Source organism: Lethenteron reissneri, chromosome 49 (genome assembly GCF_015708825.2).
Source record: "Lethenteron reissneri isolate LAM-NWPU_2019-01 chromosome 49, ASM1570882v1, whole genome shotgun sequence".
NCBI lineage: Eukaryota > Metazoa > Chordata > Hyperoartia > Petromyzontiformes > Petromyzontidae > Lethenteron > Lethenteron reissneri.
Genome location: NC_083827.1, coordinates 75,702 through 84,653, shown reverse-complemented (window position 1 = coordinate 84,653; position 8,952 = coordinate 75,702).

The window sequence follows — 8,952 nt, the reverse complement described above, 5'->3', positions numbered from 1 at the left end:
TCTGTCGGAAAGACAGCGTCTGAATGAACACCACCAAGCTTGGCAGCGTATATTTAAGCTGGGTTAGAGGAGGAGGGCGCCTTGACAAAGGAATTTACATATCAACAGAGGAATTTATCATAAATTTTGATTTAAAGCTTTCGTCACGTAGAAAGGAAATAAAATAATTATTCCCCTTCTACGTGACTTTACCGAAAGAACCAAGAAGATGAATTTAGCATATTTATGAAAAATGCAGATATGGGATAAGTCACTACTTGTGGAATGTGTAGGTGGTGGGGAGGTCTCAAAGTCATATTATGCTCGTGTATTATGTAGAATTAGCAGTCATAAAGGGAGGAAGTAGGATTAGCAGTAATAAAGGGAGGGAATTTTTAATAGTAAGGAGCTGCAGCAGCCGTGTGTTCATGACAGAGACCATCCCTCTCGCCGACATGCTGCGTCCTGCGGATGGTGGGCTCACAGGACGGGTGCCAACGTAGCGAGTTCGGGCCGGGCCTGACCTGGCCACGTGGGGTCAGCCGGCCACCGGGCGCTTTGCCGGCGAACATCACCGCCGGGCCGGGCTCCGGGCGGGTGTGTCACGCAGGGGTCGGGTTAAGACGCGGGGCTTTAGGGGCCGTCCATTAAAGACGTCACGCACCTAGGGTGGGGTGGGGTCAGACATTTGTGACGATGTGTGACGAGGTGGGGGGGGGGGGTGAGAAATGTGACGTCACATCAAAATGCGCAGCTTTAAATAAATATAAATATAGACAACACGTTCTACTATAAATGAGAAAACATTTATAAAAAAAGCATATTTAATTAACACGTTCTACTTAATTCAATATGCTTTTTTTTTATAAATATATTCTCCTACAACATCAGAGTGCAGCGCCACATTAAATACGCACTACAATGACAATAGTTTAAAGCGATTTGAAGCATGTTTTATATTTTGAGGGGGGGGGAGCAGAGCTTTGTGACGTCATATTTGAGGAGGGGGTCTGACTTTTTGTGACGCCGTGTGACGAGGGGGGGGGGTCAAATATCGTCCAAAATCGCGTGACGTCATTTATGGACGGCCCCTTAGGGGCTGCAAGCCCAGGGGCCTCCGTCAGCTGGAGGACCTCCAGAGATTCAGTGAAAAGTGACGTCGTTTGTGAATGCTGCTTTTTATTTGTTGTTAGCCTTGTAAAAATAAATTAGATTTTTATTTTAACTTTGTTTTCCTTTTGAAAATATTACCGGGGACCTCACATTACCTGTAGCCCAGGGGCCTACAACATCTGAATCCGGCCCTGGTGTCACGATGTCCCTTTTTCCGGGCGAGATTCTCTGATTTTGGTGCTTTGAGACCATTCATGATGTCGCTCTTGTTTGGGACCGTTAATTGTCTGGAACCTCCCCTCCAGACCTGTTCGCCAATGGAGACCCGACCAGGAGTGCAAGACTCCAGGCGACGTAGCTCTGAGGTTCATTTAAACACACAAACTCACCCACCACGACATCGCTGTCAACCCACACCGGTTCACACCGTATTCGTGTACAGGAAAATTGAGTTTTCAGGCCCATACGGCGTACATCCGTTTCAATACGATCAACAACAAAACACATTTCTATTTCAACTTAAAGTAATCGTGACTGCAGGGATTCATCTTCTTGGTTCTTTCGGTAAAGTCACGTAGAAGGGAAATAATAAAATAATAAAAAATTTAACATAATAAAATAATTCTCACGACGTGTCGGCTACAACGCAAGCAGCCGTCCTCAGGTGAAGAATGAAACACCACCAAGCTTGGAGCGTATATTTAAGCTGCTTGTGTTTCATTCTTCACCTGAGGACGGTTGCTTGCGTTGTAGCCGACAAGTCGTGAGAATTATTTTTATTATGTTTTATTTTTATTATTTTATTATTTCTCTTCTACGTGACTTTGCCGAAAGAACCAAGAAGAAGACATTTATATTTGTTTGGGTTTCTCCCTTGTGAGGGGGGGTCTGACTTTTGGATGAACGCTGAGATTTATAAGGGACGCGGGGTGATCAAAAATGGTCTCAATTGGTCTGTAAGAAGGTAGGGACACTGATTAAGAGATGACAGGTATGCCACGATATGGTGTACGATCCGACGGTGGGGATGGCAATAAGTTCAGGGGGTAAATGCCAATGTCGAGGTCTGCTTGGCCACCACTAGAGGGCTTCGGAAGAGCGCTCGTGTCGTGTTCCTGCTCCGTTGAAGGAGTGGTGACTGCGGTGGTTTACTGCATGGTTCACAGCAATGCCGTAATTATATTGGGGGACACACATCCCCAATATCTTCTTGGTTCTTTCGGTGAAATCACGTAGAAGGGAAATAATAAAATAATAAAAATAAAACATAATAAAATATTTTATTATTATATTATTTTATTACGTAGAAGGGAAATAATAAAATAATAAAAATAAAACATTTGAAAATAATATAATAATAAAATATGTTATTATGTTTTATTTTTATTACTTTATTATTTCCCTTTTACGTGACTTTACCGAAAGAACCAAGAAGATGAATCCCTGCAGTCACGAAAGCTTTAAATCGAAATACATCTCCAATATTCAAATATGTATGCTCAAAATGTCCCCCCAATATATTGCTATAAAAAATATATAATTGTTATGCAGTGTAAATAAAAACACCAATTTGCTAAACCTTGGCCACAATATCTGGACTTGTCTTCATATAAATCAATGCATACATTTATGTTTATATGATTGCGGTTATTGTTGTATTTTATTAACCCCTAATCTCTGCCATTACATACAATGAAACAAGCAATGGTAATAAAGTAAGAACAGAGCAATGTAATAGAATAAATAAAAAGCCCATCCCATGTGTTAGTAACAAAAAAATGTAGGCAGGAAATTAGTTTTCAAATGTAGATATTTTTCTGGGTTGGGACCCCCAGACACCCTGGAAGATTTGGTCCCCCCCCAATGTTGACTCCATGGCTACATCCTTGGTTCACAGTTTGGGTTGCATGGCCACAATCACACTGCCTTGTCTTTAACTTTACTGCGTATGCTACCCGATTCTGCAAACAATCGTGCTGTATTAGTATACACTCACATTGCGAGTAATGTACAGGGTGGGAAAGTCCCTACATCTTTACCTGCAGCAGTCATAACACGTTTTCAAGCCAGGGACTTCTATTATATATTTCGCACACGCCATCCCTCTAGAGCAATAGTCTAGGCATTCCAGTGGGACGTTTTAAATTAATTTAAATAATGAAAGAGTCGTGTCCGGAAGACCTGCCTTCGATACCTGATTGTGACTCTCACCCTTGGCGAATTATACCCCCCCCCCCCCTTGTTCACCAACTCGCACGAAACAAGCGTGGTGAAGTATGGTGAAGCAACATCCAGGGCATCCGATTAGCACGGTTGGCTACGTACGGTGCGAAAGAAGTTAAACATACAGAGAGCATGGCAGGGCGTACAGCAGTGGATTTAAAAACGCTGAAAAATATAATTGTAATAAGAATTGTTCAATATAACCACAAGGTGGCGTCCGTCGTCCAGAATCTGCATGGGAGGATCAGTTTATATTCTGTATTTTTTTCCACTATGAAATTTAATGCGTAAGCAAATTCATAGTGTCTATATAGTTTCAGCATGTTGGCACAGGATATATGGGCAAAAATTGCAGTGGACACCTACGGGCTTTTTGCCCATGGAGTTTGATGATGGTATAAACATAAACGTCGGTTGGCTACGTACGGTGCGAAAGAAGTTAAACATACAGACAGCATGGCAGGGAGTGCAAGCAGCGGATTTGCAAATGATGAAAATTAAAATTGTATTCACAATAGATCAATATTACCACAAGGTGGCGTCCGTCGTCCAGAGCCTGCATGGTGGGGATCAGTTTATATTCTGTATTGTTTTCCACTATACAATTTAATGCGTAAGCAAATTCATAGTGTCTATATAGTTTCAGCATGTTGGCACATGATATACGGCAGTGTAAACAAGTGACAAACATTGCAATGGACACCTACGGGCTTTTTGCCCATGGAGTTTGATGATGATGATATAAACACAAACTTCGGTTTAACACTTAGGCTTTCCCGACCAATATTAACCATAAGAGGTTTTTGGTTTTACTCTCCAACACACAAGCGGTGTGCTGAAATCGTAACGAATTGGCACGTTTTGTTAGCGTGACAAACCTTAAGAAATGGCTGTCTGGTGTTGGCGGGTTTAACGACACATTTATATTTACACGATCCAACCTAAAACCTCCGTTTTAAACAAACTTATTAACAGTGATATAAACTAGGCTGACACTAGTTTTACTACGTCAAACTATTTTACGTAACTTTCTTTGTTGTTGAAATGCTGGCCGAATATATTTTTCCCCTGCAGTGTCATTAATTTTTTTCCCTCCACAACTTTATTGCGATTGTGCTATAGCGGTGTTATTTCCGGAGACAAAGCAACTATTCGGATCTCACCCAAAACCAATTACATCCTTTCGTCTTAGCGAACGGCCCGCGGAAGTGAATACCACAGAACTACCGTGACATTCCTTCATGTGACCTCTGTACCACACAAGCCGAGGGCAAAACTCTCCCACCCGTCCCTGCTACTGACACTTAATCCGTTATTGTGAATTCTGAGAGCTGATTTTTTTTGTTCCAAAAATAAGTGCAGAATCAAGTTACATTTCATTTTTGCGGTAATTGTTAACCGTTCTCACACTACATTTGAGAACGTAATTAAATCACCGGCTGGCCGAAACCTGGATTCGAACCTGGTTACAAAGCGGTGCCAGCTCAATGCTCTGACCTTTGAGCCCACCCGGTCATCTCTGACCTCTGAGCCCCACCACTATTTTTCTCCAATTAAGTTAGGACATTGTTTACCCAAATTCATTTGAGCGTAATTCTTTCACCCTTTTGATTGACATTTCCTTTGTTCCGTTGGTTTTGCGTGGGACGATAACGGAATGTCCAGTGAACACCCATTCATACCAGGGGAGACCACTGCACAACATCACTGAAATTTATTGCATAAATGTGACATTGATTACAGTCTGCGCGTATTGAAAGTATGCCTGGGTGCACAGAATACAAATCTCCTGTTATAGTAATCAGTAGAAGGTTTGCCGCGCTGTTTGGCTTTAAGGTCACACTTTTTTCTCTCAATAATTAAGATGTAAAACATCTTATAATTTTATATTTGAATTCATCTTCATGATCAGCCATTATTAATCCACCGCCGGATGAAGGCCTCCCCATGCCTTTGCAATCTATTTTACAATCCTACGATTTAATACTTAACCTAACACTTGCACACGAGCTGAACGCATCGCTCCGTCTCCTCTTCTGGAGGTGTTTAAATGCGTTTCATTCATTGATTACCAGCGCATTTTGAATTCGGCACCCGCTAAATGTCCAGATACAAACTATGGGCACCCCCCTAAGCTCAAGCACAAAAGCGTTCACTATTGGATGGGGGACAGCCTATATTATTTTATAATTTTAACATCTTGTGTTCAGAATCAGCAACCCTTCAAAAACCTCCAGATACTAACTTGCATCGCTCTACATTCAAACGCACAGCACGTGTTATGGCTTTGTCTCGATTTTTTTTGGGAGCTACAATTCTTTTGTACATTTGATGTTATTATTTTCTAATCTTATTGCGTACTGCACGTGAATTTGCAACGTTGAAAACCTCCAGATTTTCTTTTTAATTAAACTATCCATAAAAAAGTTGGTTATTTTGTTGTTGGTCCTAAACTATTCGGGAAGGTCAAATGCGTAAAAATAAAACCAACCATATGTTTCTATTTATAACCACAAGAATCAACTGTATAGTTACGTAAATATTTTCAGCTTGCTATCCCTCTTTGAACATCAGTCTAACTTAGATCAAGACAGTCATGATGCACGCGCTAAATCGAGTGCTATTGAAATATAGCAGCAGCAGCAACAACAAGAACAGAATCTAAATGAAGTAAACACACGTCGCCGGCCTGAATGGCTTTGGCCCACTCTTGCTGGTGTTGTTGTCTCATTTTGAACCAAGAGAAAACACAAAAAAAACACATCTAAGGCGCGCATTCACATTTGTGTTGTGGCCAGAGCTTTGCGTTTGGGGTGAGAGGGCGGGGGGGGAGTTTGTAAGCTCTGGCGAGGTTTTTTTTCTCTCTAGGGGAGGGTTGGAGGATGGACTCTGGGAGGCGAGAGGGCGAGGGAGGGGAGGGGAGGGGAGGAGAGAGAGAGAGAAGAGATTAGCGCTGCTCCGAGTTCAAGAGACGAGTGGAACGATGGTAGCTTACCGCTCCGACTACCATCATCATCATCACCATCATCATCATCACACTTCTCGTTCGGGGAGATGTGCCTCCGCACCCGCTCATGGGATGATGTAGCAGCGACCAGGAGCCGGGCTAAGCGTCCGGGCTGCGTTTGATTCAAGAGGAATAGGCGACGAAGGATAGCGAAGGGAAGTGAGAGGTTGGCTGGCTGGCTGGCGGAGGCGGTGGTGTGGGTTCGAGATTGAAGGGGGTCGCCAGTGGCTGTGGGGGAGACGGAATCGCTGTTGGATTCGCAAGCGACCTGGGCACGCTGACTGGCACGTACGCATTCGCTTATCCAGACACACGTGGTGGTCTCTCAATCACATCCACTTTACATGCTACGTAACACACACGACTTGTACACGCGCTGTGTACACACGTGTGCACTGCATTCATACGTGAAACAAACACACACACTACACATGCGCTATGTACGCACATGTGCAGTACATACACCTACATGACATTCATATACTACTTGTACATGTGCTGTGTGCACATGCACTACATTCATGTAACACACGCGACATTGACATACCGCATGGGCATGTGCTATGTACATATACACGCTATGTTCACATACATATATACGCTATGTACATTACATGTAGCATACTACATTCAAGCGCTACGACACGTATGACACATGTATGAATCTAGCGCGTGTAATGCGTGAACGGTATACGCGTGTCAATGTGTTTCATTGTGGTGTAACATGTCAATGTGTGTGTAACATACGTTTAACATGACAGAAGTAGCCCCGTGTATTTGAACATACGTAGCGTAGTGTGTGCTGGTTGTGTAGTGCGTGTTTATTGTATATGAATGCGTGTGAATGTGTTTAAATGTAGCTTGTGTAACATGCCTTCATTTAGTGTGTGTGTGAATATTGTGTGAATGTATGTAACTGTTTCAAGACATGATAATCTTATGTTTACACGTTACACACACTTCACCATACATGTAAATCACTACATTCACACACGTTTGACACATCTAACTGTTTACACATTACACACTTCATACATGTGAACCACTTCATACATATGACACACTACATAAACACTGACACATGTAACTGTTACACATACTTAAATCACACGTCACTACATTTTAACACACTACATAAACACGCCGTTACACGCATTCATATGTTACACGCACGCAACTGAGTTCAACACTTTACATGCAGCACATGCAAGACACACATGTTAACACACGTACGTTCGGCTGACATGAAGTTTAAGGCACGTAAGGCTACATTCACACGCGTTAAACACTGTATTTACTATTGCACACACGTTAACATAATACATTCCTGGGAAGTATAACACTCATGTAGATTCATTATTATTACATAAATGTCGTGTGCTGATAACGTATCCACGGTCTAACACATACAGCCATACACATACAACGCATGTTCACACACGTGGACACATTACTGTGAATGCACGCGTGTGTAGCCACCGCATTCTGTAACGGTGAGAATGCACGTGGTCATGTGTGTTGGAATGCATTGCGTTGTGTGTGTTTGACCTGTATCTTGTGTGTATGTTGTAGCGTGTGTTTAATGTTCAATGCAGCCTCTGTGGTGAACATCTGAATGTGAGTGGCATGCACCGGTGCCGGCTTTCATAGGTGCCACTGACTCACAGCACTTGCCCCGACAGTTGTTAAGGCTCTACGGGGGATCTTTGTCTTTGTGTGTAGAGTCTACGAACTCGGCGACACGAGATCGATTGCCACTCACGGCTAACGCCAATGACAAGTACTGAACCGGTCCTGGGCCTCCCATAGGTCGACTCAGCCTAAATTATCACGTGCTGTGATGTACAGACATCCCAAAACGTCTGTGAAGGCTACACGGGGGATGATTACACACCGCAGCAGGGTACTCATTTGAGGCTGAGTCGCCATAGGGGAGGCCGGGACCGGTTCAGATAATCTTCACCGGTGTTGGCCGTGAGCGGGAATCGAACCCGGGTCGCCAGGTTCGTGGCGCTGCGTGCCAACAACTCCACTAACCGCCCCCCCCCCCACACACACCACACACACCACACACCACACACACCACACCACACACCACACCACACACACTCCACACACACACACCACACACCACACACACACACCACACACACCACCACACACACCACACACACACTCCACACACACACACTCCACACACACACACCACACACACACCACACACACACACCACACACACACCACACACACCACACACACACCACCCACACCACACACACACCACACACACACCACCCACACACACACCACACACACACACCACACACACCACACACACCCACCACACACCACCACACACACACACACCCACACCACCACACACACACACCACACACACACCACACACACACCACCCACACCACACACTCACCACACACCCACCACACTACACACACACACAACACACACACCACACACACACAAACACCACACACACACCACACACACACCACACCACACACCACCACACCACACACACACACCACACACACACACCACACACACACACCACACACCACACACACCCACACACCACACACACACCACACACACACACCACACACTACACC